General features: G+C 38.2%; 1 protein-coding gene across 2 annotated transcripts in view; it reads left to right on the top strand.

Annotated features, from left to right (window-relative positions):
• SPoCk (secretory pathway calcium atpase) overlaps positions 1-27,051 on the top strand; it is a 329,726-nt gene that overhangs the window by 151,456 nt on the left and 151,219 nt on the right. The gene's annotated exons all lie outside the window — the stretch shown is intronic.

Genomic DNA, 27,051 nt, shown 5'->3' with positions numbered 1-27,051 from the left:
TATAGACTTCCATATATCAAAATCAATGTCCGCCCGTCCGTCCGTCTGTCCGTTAACACGATAACTTGAGTAAAGTTGAGGTATCTTGATGAAATTTGGTATGTAGGTTCCTGGGCACTCATCTCAGATCGCTAATTAAAATGAACGAAATCGGACTATAACCACGCCCACTGTTTCGATATCGAAAATTTCGAAGAACCGAAAAAGTGCGATAATTCATTAGCAAAGACGGATACAGCGATGAAACTGGTAGGTGGGTTGGCCTTATGACGCAGAATAGAAAATTAGTAAAATTTTGGACAATGGGCGTGGCACCGCCCACTTTTAAAAGAAGGTAATTAAAAGATGAAATTTGGCAGGAACGTTAGTCCTATTACTATATGTGTGTTCAATAAAATTTAGCAAAATCGGATGACGAACACACCCACTTTTTAAAAAAACATTTTTTTAAATCAAATTTTAACAAAAAATTTAATATTGTGACGAATATTAGCAACACTAAGGGATACTATCATCTCTAAGCCGATACTAAGCAGTAGTGTATGTACATAAACAAATCAATCATTTTGTCTACACATATGTACATAAAAACAGCGGAGAGATACGCACAAACACATGCATATATCTGAGATAATCACAAAAGTATGCAACCATCGGTGGAAGTATTACTCACATATATACGCGCGTATGGCTATGCGAGAGGTTATAAACGTGCATCTGTAGTTTATAGCTGGTAACTGAGTAGTAAATACCAGAAGAAGAAACGCCTAGAAGTATGCGAACGAGACAGCAGAGAGTATAAAAGGAGCGAAAGCTGAGTAAGCAGCAATCAGTTTGATTTAAGCACGCTATTGGTTGTGAAGTATACGTGTTATTGTGAAGTATTTTCAAAGTAGTCTAATAAAGACCATTTTGCATTATTGAATATTGGAGTTATTTTATTCAACAGTTTAGCGATACGAACGTTAGCAGAAGGGTGCAAATAAGCGGAGTTCCACTAAATTCGTTGCAATATCTTTACAGTATATAAATAAATTATGTCAACATTAAACTCCAGTAATGATATGCTGCAACAAAATACAAAAATAAAAGGACATTTATAAATGGGCGTGGCTCCTCCTTTTTCATTTAATTTGTCTAGAATATTTTTAATGCCATAAGTGGAACAAAAATTTACCAATCCTTGTGAAATTTGGTATGGGCGAAATCGGTTGAACCTACGCCCAGGTTTTATACAAAACCGACCGTCTGTCCATCCGCTCGGCAGTTAAAACGATAACTTGAGCAAAAATCGATATATCTTTACTAAACTTAGTTCACGTACTTATATGAACACACTTTATCTTGGTATAAAAAATGGCCGAAATCCAACTTTGACCACGCCCAATTTTTCGGTATCGAAAATTACGAAAAATGGAAAAAATGCCATAATTCTATACCAAATACGAAAAAAGGGATGAAACATGGTAAGGTAATTGGATTGGTTTATTGATGCAGAATATAACTTTAGAAAAAACTTTGTAAAATGGGTGTGAGACCTACCATATTAAGTAGAAGAAAACGAAAAGTTCTGCAGGGCCAAATCAAAAGCCCTTGGAATCTTGGCAGGAATACTGTTCGTGGTATTAAATATATAAATAAATTAGCGGTACCCGACAGATGATTTTCTGGGTCACCCTGGTCCACATTTTGGTCGATATCTCGGAAACGCCTTCACATATACAACTAAGGGCCACTCCCTTTTGAAACCCTCATTTAATTTGATACCCATATCGCACAAACACATTATAGATTCACCCCTGGTCCACCTTTATGGCGATATCTCGAAAAGGCGTCCACCTATAGAATTAAGGCCCACTTCATTTTAAAATACTCATTAATACATTTCACTTGATTCCCATATTGTACAAACACATTTTAGAATCATCCCTGGCCCACCTTAATGGCGATATCTCGAAAAGGCGTCCACCTATAGAACTAAGGCCCACTTCCTTTTAAAATACTCATTAACACATTTAATTTGATTCCCATATCGTACAAACACATTCTAGAGTCACCCAAGTTCCATCTTTATGGCGATATATCGAAAAGGAGTCAACCTATAGAACTAAGGCCCACTCCCTTTTAAAATACCCATTAACACCTTTTATTTTATACCCATTCGTACAAGCACATTATAGAGTCACCCCTGGTCCACCTTTATGGCGATATCTCGAAAAGGCGCTCACCTATAAAACTAAGGCCCAGGCCCTTTTAAAATACTCATTAACACCTTTCATTTGATACCCATATCGTACAATCACATTTTAGAGTCACCCCTGTTCCTTTAAGGCGATACATCGAAAAGGAGTCCACCTATAGAACTAAGGCCCACTCCCTTTTAAAATACTCATTAACACCTTTTATTTGATATCCATTCGTACAAACACATTCTAGAGTCACCTTCCTTACTTGCTCTTTCTAATGATAGTTATTGTTATTTTTCTATAGTTAGCGCAGCGTACCTAAAGCGTACTGAAGATGAAGGCTTATCACCCATCGAAATGGATCTATCTGCGCAGCTATGGCAGGTAGTCTGAATCAAATGAAAGGTGTTAATGAGTATTTTAAAAGGGAATGGGCTTTAGTTCTATAGGTGAACGCCTTTTCGAGATATCGCCATAAAGGTGGTCCAGGGGTGACTCTAGAATGTGTTTGTACGATATGGGCATCAAATGAAAGTTGGTAATGAGTATTTTAAAAGGGAGTGATCCTTAGTTCTATAGGTGGACGCCTTTTCGAGATATCGCCATAAAGGTGGACCAGGGGTGACTATAGAATGTATTTGTACGATGTCGGTATCAAATGAAAGGTGTTAATGAGTATTTTAAAAGGGAGTGATCCTTAGTTCCATAGGTGGACGCCGTTTCGAGATATCGCCATAAAGGTGGACCAGGGGTGACTCTAGAATGTGTTTGTACGATATGGGCATTAAATGAAAGTTGGTAATGAGTATTTTAAAAGGGAGTGATCCTTAGTTCTATAGGTGAACGCCTTTTCGAGATATCGCCATAAAGGTGGAACAGGGGTGACTCTAGAATGTGTTTGTACGATATGGGCATCAAATGAAAGGTGTTAATGAGTATTTTAAAAGGGAATGGGCTTTAGTTCTATAGGTGGACGCCGTTTCGAGATATCGCCATAAAGGTGGACCAGGGTTGACTCTAGAATGTGTTTGTACGATATGGGTATCAAATGAATGGTGTTAATGAGTATTTTAAAAGGGAGTGGACCTTAGTTCTATATGTGGACGCCTTTTCCAGATATCGCCATAAAGGTGGACCAGGGGTGACTCTATAATGTGTTTGTGCGATATGGGTATCAAATTAAAGGTATTAATGGGGGTTTTAAAAGCGAGTGGCCCTTAGGTGTATATGTGAAGGCGTTTTCGCGATATCGACTAAAATGTGGACCAGGGTGATCCAGAAAATCATCTGTCGGGTACTGCTAATTTATTTATATATGCAATACCACGAACAGTATTCCTGCCAAGATTCTAAGGGCTGTTGATTTCGCCCTGCAGAACTTTTTCATTTTCTTCTACTTAATATGGTAGGTCTCAAACCTATTTTACAAAGTTTTTTCTAAAGTTATATTTTGCGTCAATAAACCAAACCAATTACCATGTTTCATCCCTTTTTTCGTATTTGGTATAGAGTTATGGCATTTTTTTTTCATTTTTTGTAATTTTCGATATCGAAAAAGTGGGCGTGGTTATAGTCGGATTTCGGCCATTTTTTACACCAAGATAAAGTGGGTTGAGGCAAGTACGTGGACAAAGTTTAGTAAAGATATATCGGTTTTTGCTCAAGTTATCGTGTTAAAGGCCGAGCGGAAGGACAGACGGTGGACTGTATATAAAAACTGGGCGTGGCTTCAACCGATTTCGACCATTTTCACAGAAAACAGTTACCGTCATAGAATCTATGCCCCTACTAAATTTCAGAAGGATTGGTCAATTTTTGTTCGACTTATGGCATTAAAAGTATTCTAGACAAACTAAATGAAAATGGGCGAAGCCACGCCCATTTTGAAATTTTCTTTTATTTTTGTATTTTGTTGCACCATATCATTACTGGAGTTGAATGTTGACATAATTTACTTATATACAGTAAAGATATTTAAATTTTTATTAAAATTTGACTTTAAAATTTTTTTTTTTAAAAAGTGGGCATGTTCTTCATCCGATTTTGCTAATTTTTATTTAGCAAATATATAGAGGTAGTAGTAACGTTCCTGCCGAATTTCATCATGATATCTTCAACGGCTGCCAATTTACAGCTTGCAAAACTTTTAAATTACCTTCTTTTAAAAGTGGGCGGTGCCACACCCATTGTCCAAAATCTTACTAATTTTCTATTCTGCGTCATAAGATCAACTCACCTATCAAGTTTCATCGCTTTAACTGTCTTTGGCAATGAATTATCGCATTTTTTCGGTTTTTGGAAATTTTCGATATCGAAAAAGTGGGCGTGGCTATAGTCCGATATAGTTCATTTTAAACAGCGGTCTGAGATGAGTGCTCAGAAACCTACATACCAAATTTCATCAAGATACCTCAAAATTTACTCAAGTTCTCGTGTTAACGGACAGACATGGCTAAATCAATTTTTTTTGCGATACTGATGATTTTGATATATGGAAGTCTATATTGTAACGAATTTGCTTGCAAATCCTCTTATTTGTAATCCTCTGCTAAGTTCGAATCACTAAACTGTTGAATAAATAACTCCAATATTGAATAATGAAAAAATGGCCTTTATTAAAATACTTCACAATAACACTCAAACTGTGCAACGAATAGCTTAATAACCAAACTGATAGCTTAAAGGAAACTGACTTTCAAAATAATAGTGCTATTGCTCGCTAGATATCGTCTAACTCGTAACTGCTTGACAATTCAAATCAAACTGAATTCCATTTTACTCGTTTGTGCCGCTTTTATAGTTTACGCTGCATACATCTAGGCTCTTCTATTTCCAGAACTTACCAACTATTTCGAGTGTTTATAGTTCTCATATAGTTTCTACTTGTTTACAATTTTCTACTTTTCAGCGTCTCTCAGATGTATGTGAGTTTGTAGTTTACAGTCTCTCGCACACACATAGGCGTATAAGTAAATGCATCTGTGTGTGACATCTCTCGGCTGTCTTATATATGTGTATACATGATTTGATTATTGACCTGAACATCGCTTAGCATCGCCTTAGTGATGGTATAGCTTAGGGATGCTAATATCCGTGACACTGCCCTCCACCTAAGTCTGATCGTCCCGATCAGACAAATCTCTCGATCTAAACGCTGCTAGCATCGCCAAATGTACCACTCTTCTACTCCGTGGTTTCTCAATGCTTTGTATGCGGTAGATGGTATCACTGATCTTCTTCACAACCTTGTACGGGCCTTCCCAACTGCACCGAAATTTGGATGGAATACCTTTCCGCCGGTGAGGGTTGTATAACAGTACCAAATCTCCCGCCAAGAAACCTTTCGAATTATTTTCCTTGTCGTACCCGTGTTTCATCTTACTACTCATTATCCTGGATCGTTCCCTCGCACTCTGTTGCTTGACCAATGAAGAACTACTTCGCAGAGCTTGCGCTGGACGGATTTCCTTTGCATAATCAGTATCGTTCCGACGCTTCACAACAGTAGTGTGTGTTGGCTTGAAACCACCCTTGCATTCTTTCTTCGTTTCAGTACGTCCTTTAGGGCTTTTTAATGCCAGTGTTTCTCTCACAGGTACCTTCGGTTTTGATTTGTTTGGCCCATTTGTTCCATCAACCTTTACCTTTGAATTTCGTGGCCTTCGTCGAGTCTTCTCCACCAGTACCCGATTACTGCTGAACCCTTTTTCCCAACTAAAGTTAAGTGGCACATCTTGGTTCTCATAACGCATCACCCTTCTCTGCATATCGATCTTGATGTCATGGTCAACCAAGAAATCCACTCCCAATATAACTTCATCAACAATCTCCGCCACAACAAATTTGTGTAGAACCATGACCTTCCCAATCAATACTTCACATATTACTTCTCCCTGAACTTGGTTATACTCGCCAGTGACCGTACGCAACTTTGCTCCAGGTAACGGTTTTACTCTCCTGTTGACCAAGTCAGATCGGATCAAGGAATGAGATGCGCCCGTATCTACAGTCAGTACACGTTCTTTACCATCCACATTCCCTCTGACGGTAAGACTGCTTGATTTCCTTCCAATTTGCGACACAGATATCACGTGACATTCAATAGCCGGTGCAAGTTTTCGTTCTTTACATTCGACACGCTCTTGCTCATTTCCGCCAGCTTTGCGTTTACGGCCACCCACATTGTTGGAACTATTAGGACCAAGATCGCAATGACGTGCAATGTGACCTGGGTTGCCGCATTTGAAACATTTAATAACTCTGGCATTCTTCTGTTGAGATCCTTTCAGTGCTTCCAAAATTGTGTCTACCCACTTTGGCCTTTCTACTTCCACACGGCGTGCTTTGAAAACTGGCTTACACAGAAGCGACGCTGTTTCCTGAATCAGAGCTTGTGACACCGTTTCTGCGAATGTTGGCTTTGGGTTCGCGTATGTGGCTCCCTTCGTTCCAACGTCCCTTATGCCATTTATAAAGCTCTGAATCTTCACTCTTTCCGTGTATTCCACGGGTGCATCCGCATTTGCAAGATGAGCCAATCTTTCAATGTCCGAAGCAAACTCCTGCAAAGTCTCGTTAGCTTTTTGGTAGCGGTTTTGCAATTCTATTTGAAATATCTGTTTCCTGTGTTCGCTTCCGTATCGCCGTTCTACAGCAGCCATCAATGCGTCATAGCTGTTCCGTTCGTACTCTGGAATAGTCTGTAAGATTTCGGCAGCTGGTCCTTTCAATGCTACGAAGAGTGCGGCAACTTTATCTTCCACATTCCAGTTGTTCACTGCTGCGGTCTTCTCAAACTGTAGCTTAAAGACCTGGAAAGGAACAGAACCGTCAAAGGATGGTGTTTTTACCTTTGAATTACTAGTTGAGACTGCTGGGCGATTCAGTTGCAACTGCTCGATACGTCCTCTCAAAGCATCCACCTCGGCCTCGATTTTTTCTTCAAACTGTAAAATTTTTGTATCTTGCGCCTCCAACTTCGAGGAAATACGTCCTTCTTGCTCTTCCAGTTGAGCAGAGATCTGCGATGATATCTGTGCTGAAATTTGAGCCGACATTTCGGATATCCGTGCCTCTTGTGCTTCAATCTTCGCTGTTATACGGTTCTCCTGCGATTCCAGCTGAGATGACATTTGCGACGACATTTCGGATATACGCGTTTCTTGTGCTTCCATCTGGGATACCATATACGTCTTCTGTTCTTCTAGTTGAGATGACATATACGTTTTCTGTTCTTCTAGTTGTGATGACATATTTGTGGATATTTGTGATGACATTTCTGTTATACGTGCCTCTTGCGCTTCCAGTTGGGATGCCAATTGCGACGACATTGATGCTACTGTCGATGTTTGTGCAGATATTGCAGCCAATATCATGTTCAAGTCTGTGCTCGTAACTGTCTGCGATGTTTCGTTTTTCTCTTCAATTTTTGTTGTTGTTTCGTCCCCATCAGGATAAAAGACAAACTCGTCCACATCAATTCCTTGCGACTCCATTACCTCTCGTAGCCGTGCTTGAAGTTCGATCTTATTGCCGGTTGTATTTAATCCACGGTTCTCCAACTCCTTTTTCAGTTGCTGGATCTTCAATTCACCGAAAAATCAAACTGAATTCCATTTTACTCGCTTGTGCCGCTTTTATAGTTTACGCTGCATACATCTAGGCTCTTCTATTTCCAGAACTTACCAACTATTTCGAGTGTTTATAGTTCTCATATAGTTTCTACTTGTTTACAATTTTCTACTTTTCAGCGTCACTCAGATGTATGTGAGTTTGTAGTTTACAGTCTCTCGCACACACATAGGCGTATAAGTAAATGCATCTGTGTGTGACATCTCTCGGCTGTCTTATATATGTGTATACATGATTTGATTATTGACGTGAACATCGCTTAGCATCGCCTTAGTGATGGTATAGCTTAGGGATGCTAATATCCGTGACAATATCTATCTCGATTCCTTTATACCTGTACAACCAACTGTTATCCAATCAAAGTTAATATACTCTGTGAGCTCTGCTCAACTGAGTATAAAAATAATGTTCTGGCCTTAATCTCGAATCGAACCTTGTATTATTCATTATATAATATTTATTATCTGTTATCTGTTATGTATTATGTATTATCTATTATATACTATCTGTCACGGCGGTCGCCGTGGTGTGGCAGTAGCGTGATCCGCCTATCACACCGAAGATCGTGGGTTTAACTCCCAGTCAAAGCAACATCGAGAACTTATAAAAAAGTTTTTTCAATTAGAAAAAGGGTTTTCTAAGCCGGGGTCGCCTCGGCAGTGATTTGGCAAACATCTCGAATATATTTCAGTCATGAAAAGGTTCCCAGTTAAAAATGACCTGCCTTGCAGATGCCGTTCGGAGTCCGCATAAAGCACGTAGGTCACATTCCACCAATCTTAGGAAAAATTAAAAGAAACCCGACGCAAATTGGAACAGAAGCTCGGCCTTAAATCTCTTCGAAAGGTATGGCGCCTTGCATTTATTTATTTATTTTTATGAATTTTTTTTTTATTTTCTACTATCTTTTATCTATTATCTATTATCTTATTTCTTTTATCTGTCTATTATCTGTTACCTATTATCTATATGTTTTATGATTGCAATGTTTAGTAGAGTTAGCTCAAGCCGAAGATTTTAGTTCCACAACTGATACCTGTACTGTTAACATAGTTTTGCACTAGATACTCAGGCTGTAAGGAGTCGGACTAGCATAATGTAAATCTATCTCGGGAAATCGCAAATTGAAAACTTGCAGCTATATGAAATTACTGTTATCTTCATCGTTTTCTTAGTTGCCAAATAAGCTGTTAAACATTGCAACATTTTTGGCAACCCAAAATACCACTATGAACCTATGATTAAAGTTTTGATTTCACAACATAAGGCAAATGCATGCGTCACACTTTAATTGCATACAACCAAAAATTTTATTAAATCGCAATTATAAACATTTATTTGTAGATAACACAAAAATAAATATTGCCATTTCGACTGCTGATTGAAATATCACCATATCTCAGCTGCCGTTTCGAAAACGGTCTATCTTAGTATACATTTTATATGTTTTGACGTAAGCTGGGGCATTCTGAAATGCGGCGTTTAGTCGAGTTAGGATGATTTTCCACTCAGCAGTTGATTTAAAATAACATATCATCTTCCATCGCCGTCCTTATAAGATCTCGAACATCTGGATCATTTATATTTGTAAATACAGTCGGATAATGGGGGTGGTTACATTCCCTATTAAATGACACCACCGCACAAAGTGTTCCTCCCACAACGCCCGGTGACCCAGAATCTCCATTGCATGCATCAGATCCAGGCACTGCAGCACAAACCATTGATTGTGCTATAGTTGTTCCAGTCAAACGATAACGTTCCGCACATTGGTCGAATGATATTACACGTAAGACAGTAGTTTTGAGTGTAGGCGAAGGATTTCCATCGTTTGTTGTCCAACCCCATCCACTAACTTGCATTCTATCGCATTCGGCTAATGTAGTTTCGCACAATGGTATTGTTTGTACTGTTGGACTCCAGTAAAAGCTTTCATTCACTTCAATTACCGCTATATCTATAGTTCCTGTTTGGTAACTAAAGTCAGTTGGCCAAAATACAGTCTCCACACCACTAATTTGTCCAGTTACGCCTAAATAGCGTAGATCAGTGACGCCAGCTATGATAGTGAAGAGGCTCATATATTTACCAATCAAGCAATGCCAAGCTGTAAGCACCTTCTGCAGAGTGATTAATGAACCAACGCACACACTCTTGCCGCTGTAATTTAATGAAACCAAATGTGGGCTACTCGCTATATCCCAATCAATGCCATTTATAATACGAAATTCCGCATTCGTATAAGTCACGAAAAGGCTGCTAACCACGATAAAGAGGAGCTCAAAATGATAACGTAAATTCATTTTTGATTAAGACTATTTAAACCGCTTTTCAATTATAAAGTGAAGCAAGTTAAATTTTGTGGCCGCTATTTATACATAACTGTGTCGTGCGTAAAAAAAATTAATAACCAATAACTTTTCCCTCAGATCTTAGGAATTAGACACAATAAAAGTACTTTTCAATTCCAATTGGAGTTATACAACACTCGGCCCATTTTAGCTTAAGTTTTCGGGTGAAAGTGTGTGCTAAAATTCTAAACACCGAATTAATAAGAACAACAAAACTTCCAAAAAAAAAACATTTCCATAGAAACTTCTTATTAACGAGCTTTGAATTGTTATGATATGTACAAAGCGTGCAGTTAATTAGTTTTATTTGTGCAATATGTTTTGAGCGACAACACTTCTCGAACTTAAGTAGGGTGTCATAATCAAGATCTTGTTCTAAGTGTTAATGAGGCCTTAATTTGTTATGAATTTAAATGTCTGTTCATCTTACACATATTGTTGTTGTAGCAGTGCTTCCCCATCCAATAGGCACGACCGATCACAAATTTTTTGCTTCATACGGTTGTGTTCTCAGGTCCTTATTTCCTCATAATGCTTACAGAGATGACCTCTATAGCCACTGGTAGGCGTGGCTTCTCCAATCAGATGTATATTGGGATGCCTAGGTTTATGGGTATTCAACAGAAACTATTTATTCAGCATTTGATTCCTCTCCCTAATGGGGAGTACTCTCGCCTCATATTCTCAAAATTTAATGAGTTTTAGACGGCTTCTATAGGAATATACAAATTGAGCTTACATTACTTGTAGCTTCGAGAACCTAAGGTTAGGATGAAGTGGCCGGTTCGTGAGGACACAGTGCTACCAGAAGTTTACTCCATGGCAAACTGAAATCCCAGACCTCTGTTTTAAATTAACTCCGTCCTCTTGGCAGATACTTAAAACTTTCTACGTATGGTACTTACTGTTTCTAATCTTATAGCTGTGTGATATTGCTCTTTGCTATTGTGTAATTGCTCTTCCGTCAAAGGTGGTTTTTCAGATTTCACGGAGTGAACCTTTCCTTGCGAAAATGTAAATCCAACTTGAGTTGACGATCAGTCTCAGCTCGGCTCATCACCCTTCCTTCAATTCTACTAGCCACAAGAGGCTTTCAAAAATCACTGTTGCAATAGGCATATAGTCATCCACATATATCTCCGTTCACTGAGTAGAGTTGCCAGAGTGAAATAACCCTTTTTTTGGGTTAGACCTTGTTGAATTGATGAATCTGCTATTTTGTGCAAATGTGAAATTGTGTAATTTAACAATATCAGACAGCTTATTAAACAATCTTACACCATAACTACGTATAGAATTTGTGCTTCCCTGCGTTCGGAAATAGCAACTCATTATCATATATATTATTTCTAATTGCTGTTTTTATGTACGGGGCCCCTTTTTAGCTCTTATTTGGAATCCAAATCTATAAATAAAGTTTTGGTTGTAAAGAGATTCGGGCTATTAGCGAGCTTTGCACAATTTTGGCCGTAATGCTTTTATTTAGCTATATTTTTATACTCAGCGTACTTTGCACACAGATTATATTAACTTTGATTGGATAACGGTTGGTTGTACAGGTATAAAGGAATCGAGATAGATATAGACTTCCATATATCAAAATCATCAATGCCGAAAAAAAATTTGATTGAGCCATGTCCGTCCGTCCGTCTGTCCGTTAACATAACTTGAATAAATATTGAGATATCTTTACCATATTTGGTACACGAGCTTATCTGGACCCAGAATAGATTGGTATTGAAAATGAGCGAAATCGGATGATAACCACGCCCACTTTTTATATATATAACATTTTGGAAAACACAAAAAACATGATTATTTAGTACATAATACACCTAAAATGTTAAAATTTGACGTGCGGACTGATATTGAGACTCTTGATAATTGGGCGTGGCACCGCCCACTTGTGATAAAATCAATTTTACAAATATTAATAATCATAAACCAAAAATCGTTAAACATATCGTAACAGATTTCGGCAGAGAGGTTGCCTTTGCTATAAGGAATGCATTGAAGAAAAATTAACAAAATCGGTTAAGGACCACGCCTACTTTTATATAAAAGATTTTTAAAAGGGTCGCGGATGAATCAAATAAGCTATATCTTGGCAAAAAAAGAGCTTTATATCAATGTTATTTCATTTCCCAAGTGGATTTGTAATAGTATAATAATTTAATAGGAAAAACTTCAAATTTTAAAAAATGGGCGTGGTTGAAGAAAAATTAAAGGATCGTAATAAAATTGGGTACACAGATTTTCCCTATAGTAGAAAATATTTCTAGTAAAAATGGACGGGATCGGTTAAAGACCACGGCAACTTAGATATAAAATAAGTTCAAAAGGGTCGTATACTAGAATAATAAGCTATAACTTAGCAAAAAATAGTTTTGAATCAATGATATTTCACTTTAAAATTTTATTGTAAGAGGAAATTGGGAGACATTTTTTTTAAACGGGCGGTGCCATGTGTTATGTAGAAAAGTAAGTTATCTGAAATGAAATGTGCAATTGAAGCTCACGCTGAGTATATAATGTTCGGTTACACCCGAACTTAGACACCTTTACTTGTATTAAAATAGTTTGTTAAAAATAAACAATTGTGAGCACACAGAGAAATCTATTTATACTATGGCACTATTGTGAATATTTGCACTGTATTACCGGAAGTTGCTCCCATACGCCAGATGGCAGCGCAAGCTGTATGTTTTAATTGATTTAAAAAACAGCTGATTTCTGTTGGTATTTGATAAGAGACTTTTATATTGGTTGCGCAAAATGCGCAAGGGTCCGTCTCGTATTCAATAGTAGCGTTCCATTGAGTTATCGAGCTTGGGCTCATGAGTAAATCTCAATGGAATGATCTGGATCAACATTATGAGAGCTGGCAGCACTAATATGAACCATTTGTTTTGTTGAAAATAAGAAGAAGAAACGTACAAAAAAGTTGAATATACTGATAGAAAAACGCAAAATTAAAAAAAAATGGAAGAACAATTTTTTGAAGTAAGTAATGGCAAATATTTTAAAGGGATTAACTATAATTTTTCATATAATCATAAATTTATAGCTGATGTGTGAAACGTCATCGACCGAATCGACAAACACCAGCGACAGAACGGAGTAACTACTAAATTCTTCTTCGAATACAGTAGACACTTCTGAAACACGGTGGGTTTTAAAAAATTTTAATTTTTCTGCGGACCACCCGGGAAATTTTTCTGTGGGCTTATTCTAGGAGGTACCTAGTGTCAAAAAAAGCCAACCGGGAAATCGCTAATTCGGCGCTTTTTTTTAGAGTCATTTGAACTTTTTAATTTTTTAAATTTTGCAATTAAAGCTTTCATACGCGTTATTGATAGGGAAATCTATTTTAACAAAATTTACAAAATAATGCATATTTTTGTTTGAAACCACAAAATTTCGCTAATCAGCTTCTCCAATTTATTTGAATCACAAACGGCAACTATTGTATTCACAAACTGCTCTCAATAAATGACTAGAGTATTCTGGATGAGATATTTTAACACTGTACTTATCCCACGTCTTTTTAAAATCTGCATGCACAGATTCAAAAACAAGCTCTCTCCAAAATGTGAGTCCTTTTCCATGTTTTGAACAAAAGTTAGGCACGTGTTCAATTACAGCATGAGCTTTAGGTGGAATTATTTTTTGTATACAAAGTGAAGTCCTAGTTGTACATATTGACGATGAAAAGTTTCACTGCGGTGCTGTACGAATACGAATATACAGAATATTTCTTGGACTTCTTTTATATGGTAACAGTGGTCCACGTTTCTAGGGTCTACGTCTCTTCCTAAGAGGTTGAAGGACTACCCGCAGAGTTGTTCAAATACGCAGGCGAAGAGTTGATACGGTTGGATTGGAACTTAAGTGTGCTGTGCCCAGTATACAAGAAAGGTGTTCCCGTAAAATGCGCCAGTTACCGCAGAAGAAGCCTACTTTATAACGCGTATAAGGTTATATCTAGTATTCTGTCAACGAATTGATTGCGCCTTATCAGTGTGGCTTCAAACCTGGCAAATCTACTAACGACCAGATCTTTATGATGCGCCAGATCCTGGAGAATACTCACAATAGGAGCATCGACACTCAGCGTAAAAGAAATAGTTTTTATACTGCTACGTTTGACTTTAAGTTACTTGCAAAGTTTGTAAGGCGCTGCAAAATGGCGTTGCGGAACATATTTAGCTCCGTAAGTATTGGAAAGGACCTCTCCGAACTATTAAAAATCAAACAAGGCTCCAGACGAGGCGACTCCCTTTCATGTGATTTATTTAAATTTTGTCTATTTGGCAACCAGCAGTAACAGCAAAAACAATGTCAGCTTAGAAATCCAATGGAGAATAACTCTTGCCAGCAAGTGTTACTTTGGACTGAGTAGTCAATTGAAAAGTCCACAAGTCGCTCATCATACCGGCCCTGATGTATGGGTTAGAATCATGGACGGTATAGAGAGAAGATGAGCTGGCTCTTGGGGTGTTCGAGAGAACAGTCTCCTGTCCGCGATGCCGATGGCGAGTATCAATGGAGGTATAATGATGAGCTGTACGAACTTTACGCAGATATGATGATAGTGCAGCGAATAAAAACCCCAAGGCTTCGCTGCCTAGTTCATATTATGCAAATGAATGAAGATGCTCCAGCCTAAAAGTATACCGATCGACATCCGTATTTGAAAGCACAGCAAAGAGGAGAGCAAAATTAGGAAGACTTGGCCCCCTTGTTGCTCCTAATTGCCGTCAGAGATAGCTGATGTGACTTGTTATCAAACGACCTAAATCTCTTGTGCGGTTAAGCGCCAATTAATGATAATGATGATAAAGAGGTTCAAGTCCGCTTAGTAGACGTTTCTTGTCCTATTTTATTAAAAAAATTACTATCCGTGTCTGGATAAGAGCCGGCAATTTGCCCACCTTATGGTAGGGTGATTCGTTCCGAAATTTATAGCTTAAATTAGGAGCAAGATAAAAATGTTCGCCCAAGAATGGTGACCATCTAACAGAAGTGTCCGTTAGGAAAAGTTTCTCTGTATTTGAAATTTTTTTCAGAAAAAGAGTTACTTATTCCCAAATAATAAAGCAGGTTAAAAAGCGTATTACCTTCTGCGGGATGATTAATGGGAGGACTTAGACAGTGGTAAGGGCATTAGTGTCTACGGAGGGCGCTCAAAAACTTAAGAGAACAAACCCGGATTGGTTATACTCGAATAATCTGCAACTCACCTAATCCTACGGCCTACCTGACTTTGATTTTCCGTGACAGTGCAACAAACGAGGCGAAGGTAACGACATTTAGGCTTCCTTAAAGGTTTTCGAATCGAGCGGATGGTAGGGAATTCTTATTCTGTGAAACGATGATATGTCATGTATTTGAACTGTTTTATACTCAGCTGAGCACAGCTCATAGAGTATATTAATTTTGTTCTCATCAGAGTACCCCGTAACGGGATAAACTAATCGAGATAGATATAGACTTCTATATATCAAAATGATCTGGGCGAAAAAAGAAATTCATTTACCCATACCCGTCAGTCCGTCCGACTGTCCGTAAACACGATAACTTAAGTAAATTTTGAGGTATCTCACCTAATCTCAGATCGCTATTTGAAATGAACGAAATCGGACTATAGCCACGCCCACTTTTTCAATATCGAAATTTTAGAAAAACCGAAAAAGTTCGATAATTCAATATCAAAGACGAATAAAGCGATGAAACTTGGTAACTGGGTTGACCTTATGATGCAAAATAGAAAATTGGTAAAATTTTGGACAATGGGCGTGGCACCGCCCACTTTTAAAAGAAAGTAATTTAAAAGTTTTGCAAGCTGTAATTTGGCAGCTGAGTATGTAATGTTGTTCCACCCGAACCTAGCCTTCCTTACTTGTTTTTGGATAACATTTTTTTCATTTCACCTTCTCACAAAAATATTCCCTATGCCTGGGTGCGATCCACAGGGCTTCTAAATTCTTCTTTTGCTGGGTAGCCAGGCACAGCAATATTGAAGAGGATGCATTATATAAAGATTTTGACAGGAAAGTTTACGAAATGTGTATAATGAGGCGGAGATTTCTTGCACGACCACCTCTAGGCTTTCTCTTACACTCGTAAGTCTTCACACAGCAGATTTATTTAGTTTGAGAGAGGAGCTAATTTCGTTTTCCTATTCATAAATTTAAACCGATGCTGCGCCAATGGAGGAGGACGACGAACAGTGGGTCTTTTCTTTTTTCTTGCCTAGGACTGAAGACAAGATTGCTGAGATCTGTAGATTTTTTACAACAGCTAATTAAGTCCATTTAGGTAAGCAAATAATCTTTTGACTAATAAAACAGTACCTGGTTAGACGCATATGCTCCCGTCCGAAACTCGCCGAGGTCGTTCACAACAGAAACAGGTGTTTCCGTGTTGAGGTGTGGATAGTTACCATCCACGCCCTCTCAACCTAATTTAATCAGTTTGAAAATATGTAAATTAAATTCACATTCGCTCTTCAATCCCATTAATTCATAAAACATTTATACGATCCCCTCCTCCATTTCAATTAGTCTGATTAACTCCGACTGTCAATTATTGCTTTACTGTTTTTTTTTGTTTATTGATTTTTATGTTCGTTGTTGTGTTTGTTTTATTTTCATATTAATGAATATGAAATTATTTGCATTTGAAATTTTCTATACTTGCGAAAATGGAGCATGCTTAGACTTAAAAGTAGTTAACTAAAAAATTGGAAAATTTTATGTTATATACACTGCCGAGTACTTTAACTCAATAGTGAAGGAGTTATCTTATGTATTCATTAATATGTCCAGTATTAGCGGGAAAAGTTTTGTTAAATACTACATAGGGTGGTGCAAGTTATACCACTCTTGTCTGTTTTTGAAGGAAGTGATTTTTACTTTATAACTTTTTTGTCTAAGATGTATGATATGTCATAGAAGAATAAAATGATTTGTATTTTGATGTGTCACGTATATAAGTAGGTGCATCAGGTCTTGCTGTTTCCCAGCAAAAAAATTGAGCCTGAAGTAAGGTTTATCTCATATGCCCAATAGGCTTATGGTATCAGACCTCAATTCTATAAGGAATATTAGTTGTATGGCATATTCCTTATTTTATGTATGAACAAAAAAAAAAGGCAAGCAGGTCCGCAGTGATATCCACAAACAGGCGTCGGACCTTTATTCCAGGAATTGGCCGGCGAATCCAGTACCTACAGAAAAATATACAGAACTAGCATACGAGGAACTCACTCTCCCTACGGAAACACGCGTCACTCTAGCTCAACTTCGTTCTGGGTATTGCAACAGGTTACCTAACCTATCCAGAATCAACCCCAATATACAAAATATATGACCAGCTTGCAACGTGTCCCCACATGACACCAACCATCTCTTTAACTGTATTGTGGAACCAACGCCTCTAACACCTCTCTCATTATGGTCCACCCCTGTTGAAACTTGCAAGTGTCTTTGGACTCCAGTTAGGGGACATTTATGACAATTTGTGATCGGTCGCACCTAATGGATGGGGCAAAGCACTGCTACAACAACAACATTAGGAAGAATATTGTTACGAATATTAGCAACACTAAGGGGTACTGCCATCTCTAAGCCGATGCTAAGCAGTGACTTGATGCACATCAATAATTCAATCATTATGTCCACACATATGTAAGTACACGCAGCGGAGAAGCAACGCACAAACACATGCAGATATCTTATCTGAGATATGCAATTATAATTGTGGAAGTGTCGCTCACAACGCGCATATGAGAGCTATACACCAACAAGTAGATTCTAGAACAGACGCGCCTAGAAGATGCAACGAGGAAATCAAAGAGTATAAAAGGCAGCAAAGGTAGAGGCGCTACAATCAGTTTTGAATTAAGTACGATATCTGTCGGGCAATAGTAGTGTTATTGTACTTTAATAAAGGCCATTTTGCATTATTAAATAGTGGAGTTATTTATTCAACAGTTTAGTGATTCGAACCTTAGTAGAAGATTTGAAATAAGAGGAATTGCAGTAAATTCGTTACAATATTATAACTTTATTATAAATCTTGTGGACCAAATCAAATCAGCTCTCTTGTGAGTTTGTTCTTTTCACAAAATATTTTCCACCGAATAAGAAAAAGGGTCTCATTAACTACGAAGAAGAGCTATTTTGCATCGCGGCAGGTTACTAGATCAAAAGTTAGAATTTAAGAGTGCAACATGAGGACAACATTTTTACAGAAAAGAAAACGCTATTATATTATGGCTTATTATAAGGTACTGCTTTCTGTATTAGGACCTTTAATATAAGGCTTATAACCCACTAAGGATCAGTATTAGGGGTTATAATATGGTAATACATTGACTATAATAACCTGATTATAAGGTTTAGCATAAGGAATAGTATTACATAAGAAAAATTAAAATAAAGACTAAAGCTGGGTTCTGTTTATCATGTATCGTGAAGTTTAGGCGACGTTTGTTTTTTATTTTTTGATTTTCCTTAGGGATAGGGCTTATCTGTCAGGAGTGGAACCATTATTCCTTATTGCTTACCACCGCTTATGCCATTTTTTGCTGGTTTAGCTAAGGTGCTTTATGTAAGTTCAAGGAAACACCTAGTTTGGTGCTATTAAACACCGGCGAGCTCATACTAGACAAATCCTTCAAAATAAATTTTGCATACAAGCATTCATCATAACGAAAAGATTTTCAATCGATTATCAAAAGAGAATAAAAAAGAAATTGTGAAAAGAAATGTCGAATCACGTTATTTTTTACGATGATGAAGAGACATGAATGGTGATGGCATAAATTGCCTAGAACATATCCGAGCATACGTGAATGCAAGGAAGTGACATACATTTAAACGGACGAAAGTTAACCGATATCGCACCATCGATTTTTCGATAGGATTTGGGCTCAGGAAAAAAAATTCCACTACGCATACCCAAAAAAATAATTTTCGAGCCTGCGAAATTTCATATTTTTGACTTCTTTTCGACTTTAATTTTTAAGGTTTTTTTCATGACCTACTAAAAAATATTTCATATCTATACCCTGTCCGACCCAAAAATGTCCGCTAAAAACGTTGGCGATAACAGTTTAAAAGAAAGGAAAAAAAAATAGGGTATACATGAAAATTTTAGAATCAAATGAAATTTTTTTAGTAGGTCATGAAAAAACCTTAAAAATTAAAGTCGAAAGAAAGTAAAAAAAAAAAAAAAATGAAATTTCGCAGGCTCGTAAATTATTATTATTTTTTTTTGGGTATGTGTAGTGGAACTTTTTTTCATGAGCCCAAATCCTATCGAAAAATCGATGGCGCGATATCGGTTAATAAATCGATCCATTCTAATATACATGCATATATGTATGTATGTAGGTGCATCAATATGTTTATGGGGCTCTAGGAACCTTCATATATGAATGATTTTGATATTTTGTGCAGGTGCATGCCAAGTCAGACTCGCTAGACTTCCATTGTGGGTGGTGGAGGGTTCCTGTGAGTTTGCATTTGCATATATACATACCCTCCCTAGATAAACCTATACATATCTCAATCATATCAGTAAGGCGTTGCTTACAAATATAAAACCTGTGTATATTAAGTCAATGTTATAATAGAAATAAAATCAAATACAGCTTGTCAAAGAATCAGTCTGGCAATATGTGGAAAGTAAAATTTATCAAATCAGCGCCGCAAGCAAATATTCTGTGCGTAAACGTGAGTGGTTGCATGCAATTTCATAGAGCATATTTGCATGATTGTGAAAATACTGGTATGTACAGCAGCGAACAGAAAAATAGTAATGACAGTTTTTTTTTGTTTTGAAATTTCGTCAGTTGAATTCTTGTGCCTTTATTTTTCGACATTTAAAAAAAAAAGAAAAAGCTTCTATGAACTATGCAAACCAATCTTAAAAATATTTTGAAGAGATTTACAAGGTATAATCGAAACAGTTGTCGATTTGTCCGTCCTGATGTCACGTTGCTTAAATTTTTCCCAAATTATTAAACAATTTCAAAAACGTTATCGAAAAAATTCGAGAAAATTTTACGAATATTTCGAACTTTTGATTTAAAATTCTCTGAAATTTTTGAGTTTGCAGTCTTGTAGCCCAATTTTAGTGTAAGCATACTCAGAAAATTTCGTAAAACTCCAAATAAAAACAAGTAAGGACGGGACTGTCTTCGGCTGTGCCGAAGACTTCATACCTGTCATGAATGGGGCTGAACGGTAATCTTTTCCCGTTCGTAATCTCCAAATGATCGCATGTATGAGATAAGAAATATATAGTGAACAGATGTACATACCTAAACGATTTTTAAGATAAATATAAAATAAAAAATGGCAAAAAACCCCCTTATCTCAACGATCGGTTATATGAGATATATATTATATATAGCTCCGATCGAAATGATTTTTACAGGAAATCTTCTATGATATATTAGTATATATATCACCAAGTTTCACCTTTTTGTATTGGAAACTAAGGGAGAAATGGCCAAAAATCTTTCTTTCTGAACGATCGGATATACTATATACATATATCTCCGATCAAAGTGATTTTTTTAGGAAATCTTCTATGATATATTAGCATAAATATCACCAAGTTTAACGTTTTTGTATTGGAAATTAAGGCGAAATTGCCAAAAATCTTTCTATCTGAACGATCGGTTGTATGGGATATATATTATATATAGCTCCGATCGAAATGATTTTTTCATGAAATCTTCTATGATATGTTAGAATAAATATCACCAAGTTTAACGTTTTTATATTGGAAATTAAGGAGAAATTGCCAAAAATCTTTCTATCTGAACGATCGGTTGTATGGGATATATATTATATATAGCTCCGATCGAAATGATTTTTTCATGAAATCTTCTATGATATGTTAGAATAAATATTACCAAGTTTAACGTTTTTATATTTGAAATTAAGGCGAAATTGCCAAAAATCTTTCTATCTGAACGATCGGTTGTTTGGGATATATATTATATATAGCTCCGATCGAAATGATTTTTTCATGAAATCTTCTATGATATATTAGAATAAATATCGCCAAGTTTAACGCTTTTATATTTGAAATTAAGGAGAAATTTCCAAAAATCTTTCTATCTGAACGATCGGTTGTATTGGATATAACTATATATAGCTCCGATTAAAGTGATTTTTTTAGGATATCTTCTATGATATATTAAAATATATATCACCGAGTTTCACGTTTATACTTTCTAAATTGCGGCAGGAATGACCAAAATCGTTTTATCTGAACGATCGGTTGTAAGGGAGATATATGTTATAGACAAATGTCTAATATAATACAAAAATACATCCTTGTCCCAAATTTCATTGAGATGTCTCAAAATTTGAGGGACTAGTTTGCGTTCAAACAGACAGACGGACGGACGGACAAACGGACATGGCTATATCAACTGAGTTCGTCGCCCTGATCAGTTCGGTATACTTAATGGTGAGTCCATCTTCTATATTTCTCAACGTTACAAACATCGGACCAAAGTTAATATACCATTTCATGTTCATGAAAGGTATAATTAGACAACTATTATAAAGTTTTCTCAAATTTTCGAACTTTTTGGAAATCTTTTATGAGATTGGTTTGCATAGCTCAATTTTGCTTCAAATAAATATTGTTATACATTCAAAAGCACTGAGGCAACATATATATATATATATACATATATACAACATTGGTTAATTCTTTGTATCTCCATAAAGAGAACAAATCAACAACAAAAACATAGCTTTGACACATGATAATATACGAAGCATGTACTGTGCAAAGAATAAAATATGCAAAGAAGGCAATTGGGATACATTTACAACAACTAAGGCATATTGTGACTCAATGTGTTTGTAACACTTCAACTATCGTAGGAGTGCGGGTTCGAATCCCACTCCGGGGAGAAAAGGCTTTGAAGAGATTTACAAGGTATAATGTGAACAGCTGTCGCCTTGAACGTCCTGATGTCACGTTGCTTCAAGTTTTCCCAAATATTAAACAATCTAAAAGACGTTATCGAAAAAATTGGAAAATTCGCGAAAATTTTACGAAAATCTCAAACTTTTGTTTTAAAGTTCTCTGTATTTTTTTGAGTCTGAAGTCTAATAAATTTTTGTGCAAATTATAACTATTCCAAAGCTAGCATTGAATTTTGACAAGTTTTTTCGAAGAACGTTTTACCCTTTGCATGGAGGAAAAGCTAAAAATGTTTCGAAAAAAAAAAATTGTCAAAAATCAATGCGAATTTGAGAGACCAATAGCTTATATTTTGTTAGACTAAAATTAATTATGCTAAAAACTGCATAGTCAAAATATTTCGAAAAACTTCAAATCAAAATAGACATTTATTGTAAAATTTTCTCCAATTTTCGAATTTTTTCGAAAACTTTTATGTTATTGGTTTGCTTAGCTCCACTTACGTAATTTATTAAAGTTTTTTCTTAAAATATCCAGAAAATAAAAAGAAGTATTTAAAAAATTTTTATCATCTTTTTATTTCCTCCTTTTGTTACATTGTCAGGTAACCTGAAGCATGTATAAGGTTTCATGTTTCTAGCTCAGTGAGTAGTTATTTAAAAATCGATCGCAAGATTCCTCCAAATATCTCGATCCCCGTTCCATCTGGAATACTCGTTTATACCAAATATTATAATCTAGTATAGCCCAAAGTTTTTTTCGAAGTTTAAGGTCTCTTTGTTATCAGGAAGCTCCTTAAAACTCGATAGATAAATTTCCAAATTCTTACAATTTTTTGAGTTTTCACTGTCCCTGGACCAACTAGCGACTGTTCCTTAATATTGCATTGTCGTGCGGTGCTGAAGCAAGTTCTTAGTTTCAAAATCCTAAAAGCTCGAAAGACAAATTTTCATATTTGGGCGATTTTTTTAAATTTCACGATCCCTGGACCACCTAGCGAAATTTTTTTATCCATCATGTTGTGTTGTCATAAAGGGCTAAAGTTATTCTAAGTTTCAAGAATAAAGCTCTACGGGAAGTTATTCAAATAGCGGTCGCAAATTTCCACATGTTACAAACGGACTTTCTAAATATCTCGATCCCTGTCTCATATAGAAAACAGTTTTATTCTAAATGTTATAACCCTGTCCAATATGGAAAACTCTTATCTCAAATATTATAACCCAATAGAGTTTCTTTCAAAGTTTCACGTCTCTGTGTTATCGGGAAGTTTCTTAAAACTAGAAAGCAAAATTTCCAAGTTCTGACAACTTTTTTGAATTTTTAAGATCTCTGGAACACCTAGCAATTTTTCCTACAGAAGGTTACATCAATAGCGGTCGCAAGATTCCACATATTGTAAATGGACTTTCTTAGTATCTCTAAATAACTCGATCGTGTCTATAAAACTCTTTTATCCTAAATATTACAGCGTAACAAAGCTATCTTTATAGTTTCAGGTCAACGGGTTATCGGGAAGCTTCTTAAAACTAGAGAGCTCGGACGTTTTTTTGAGTTTTAACGTTCCCTTGACGACCTAGCTTAGTTTTTTTCCCTCATGTTCAATTGCCATCAGGTTCCGATGTGTGTTCCAAGTTTCAAGGCTCTAGCTCTCCGGAAAGTTACCCAAAAGTGGATGACAAGATTCTGAAAATTTACGGAACATAATCAAACGAAACTAATAGGAAGTAAAAAGGATTTAGTTGAAAAGACTTGGTAAAAATTGCCATTGCTATTTTTCTGTTTGCTACTGTATGCAGGTATATTTTGAAAGGTAAACGAGTTTTGTGCAAGTTCTAAAAGCTATTTGCTTTTAATATATAATAAAATATTTGTTTAAGCTCAATGTTATGTGACAAATTGATGCCTAGCAATCAGTTGATTGCTGGTTGCATATAATAGAGAATATTTCTTGGTATTACAGTGTTTCGTAAAAAATATGCAATTTTATGCTATAAGCTTCTTAGAGAACGTATTATAAAACCCGAGTAAATACGAAATGTAGAACCGATAAATTTCCATGTAGCTTGTGAGGACCAAATAAATCCTCATTAATTTGGCCCACACAAAACGACCCCACAACATATTTGACACGACATTAACACAACAAGTGGCCACAAAAGGCTCTAGCAACACGATCAACCAACCAGTTTCAGCAACACAAAGAGCGGTCGCAACATTTAACAGCAACACGGCCAACCAACAAATCTCAGCAACACAACGAGCGCTCGCAACATTCAACAGCAACACGGTGACCATGGCAACGCAACCATTTGAGCTAGCAACACCAAACACAACAGCCATAAAAGGAGCGACACAGCAGCACAGCAGTCAGTCAGCACGGAGCTGTGGTCGTGACCAGAGCTACTAGCGAAGTATATCCCTATTGCAGTTGATCTTCTCTATGCAATAGGAATCCACTTCATAGAAGCGAGTCGTGGAATGGTGATTGCGGTTGATCTTCTCTACGCATCACCCCCAGATACCAAAGGCCTCGCCACAGTAGCGCGCAACCGCGACAGGTGACACCCGCTCACCTCCGTCAGTAGAAGTACGCCGGCAGAGGCCACAACAGAGCGGCAACGCACGTAAACCAGCACAGAGCGCGGCAGCAATGCGCAGCAGAGGTCCGCCGACGCACAACGTAACCAGGGTAAGCCAGCGCGAACCGCGGCAGCAGAGGTACGCCGACAGAGGTCACGTCAACGCGGCGACGCATAGCGCAGCCAGGGTAAGCCAGCGCCAAGCGCGGCGGCAGAGCGCAGCAGAGGTACACCGACAGAGTAATACAAGTAAGCGCCGACGTAGGGCGCGACAGAGCATCGCCTCAGCAATCCAAGTAAACGCCAATGTAGGGCGCGACAGAGTATCGCCCAGCAAATACGAGTAGACGCCGACGCAAGACGTGGCAGAGAATCACCCAGCAACCAGCAATACAAATAGACGCCGACGCAAGGCGCAGCAGAGTAATACACGTAAACGCCGACGTAAGGCGCGTCAAGGCACCGACGCCAAATACTAACGGGATCCGTCTAACGGAACACGGCGACAGAGCATCGCCTCAGCAATACAAGTAGACGCCGACGTAAGGCGCGACAGAGCACCGCAGCAGAGAGAGACGCCGTCATAAGGCGCGTCAAGGCACCGACACCACATACTAACGGGATCCGTCTAACGGAACACGGCGACAGCGCATCGCCTCAGCAATACAAGTAGACGCCGACGTAAGGCGCAACAGAGCACCGCAGCAGAGAGAGACGCCGTCATAAGGCGCGTCAAGGCACCGACGCCACATACTAACGGGATCCGTCTAACGGAACACGGCGACAGAGCATCGCCTCAGCAATACAAGTAGACACCGACGTAAGGCGCGACAGAGCACCGCAGCAGAGAGAGACGCCGTCATAAGGCGCGTCAAGGCACCGACGCCACATACTAACGGGATCCGGCTAACGGAATACGGCCGGACGGCTAAGACCCGCCACCGCAATCAAGGATACCGCAAGATAATCCAAGTGAAATTGAAAATGAAGTATACAAACACGTTTTATTTTATATTATAGAATTTAGAACCAATAAAGAGAGTGAAGTTTTTTATATTAAATCGATTTGCAAGGTGCCCCTTTAATACAAATTTATTGTAAACGAACCCTGGGCACGGCGAGTATACCCCAGAAAATATCAAAGAAGCAAAGGGGCACGAAAAAGCTTCGTTACAATTGGCGCCCGAGCAGGGACCCTGCAAATCGTTACCACGTCAGAAGGAACATTCCTGACTAGAAACCTAACCGTAAAATGGCCTACTAGATTGATACCACGTGGTTAGACAACATTTCAAAGGAGCAGCTGATATCCATCACACAGGAATTGGGTATTTAGCAGACAGGTACCACCAGTACTTACCATCAGGAATAGCGGTACCACCCAACGGTACATCTCAGGCACCTCCCAGGAGTACAGTACCCACACAACAGCACGTACCATCAGAAATTACGGCATCATCAACCGGCACATCTCAACCCACGCAACCGTACTTACCAGCGGGAATGACGGCACCAGCCATGAACTATAAATGCCATGTAACTCAAGCACCGACCGTGGTGTTCGCGCCCATCATCGACCAAGTAAGAAAGTGGTCCGTAAAGTATGAAGGTGGACGGGACCCGTTAGCGTTCATCGAACGGTTAGAGGAGTTAACCGAAGTATACGCGCTAAACGTGGACCTCCTGCCAAAAACCATGCCCGAGCTACTAGGGGGCGCCGCGCTACAATGGTACCGCAATAACAATTCGCACTGGGGAGAGTGGACAAGCTTCAAGAAGGATTTTTTACGTTTCTTCCTGCCAGTCAGGTATTTCGAGCGTCTCGAGGACGACATACGCCAACGAAGGCAGCATAACAAGGAAAAGTATAAGGATTACGTGCTAGCTATACAGAGCTTGATGAGACACGCAGGGTACACCGGCGAACAGCGGCTGGAACGAATCTTCCGTAACAGCCACCCCGACTACCAACTTTACATCCGTCGGAGGGACTTCACTAAACTCGCAGAGCTCCTGACACTCGCCGAAGAATACGAGAACATACGCGAGGACTATCGAAGATCATCAGGCGGACATCACCGCGAAGTTACGCGACACATCGCCAGTGACACAACCCGGGTGTCACCATCAAAACCTGAAACAACCACCACCACCACCGAACCTAACGAACCGCACGTCTCCAAGCAATCAGAGATACGACCCCAACGGCGTATGCAGGAGATGCGGCGAACGAGGACATGACACCAATAGGTGCCGAAACCCACAGACAATTTTTTGCTGGGAATGTGGCCGCAACGACATACGAACCATCGAATGCTGCCGCCGACGTCAGGGAAA

The sequence above is a fragment of the Eurosta solidaginis genome, chromosome 5 (assembly GCF_040869045.1).
Source record: "Eurosta solidaginis isolate ZX-2024a chromosome 5, ASM4086904v1, whole genome shotgun sequence".
Lineage (NCBI taxonomy): Eukaryota > Metazoa > Arthropoda > Insecta > Diptera > Tephritidae > Eurosta > Eurosta solidaginis.
Note: the sequence above shows the minus strand (reverse complement) of the source record. Positions and strands in the feature narration are given on the sequence as shown.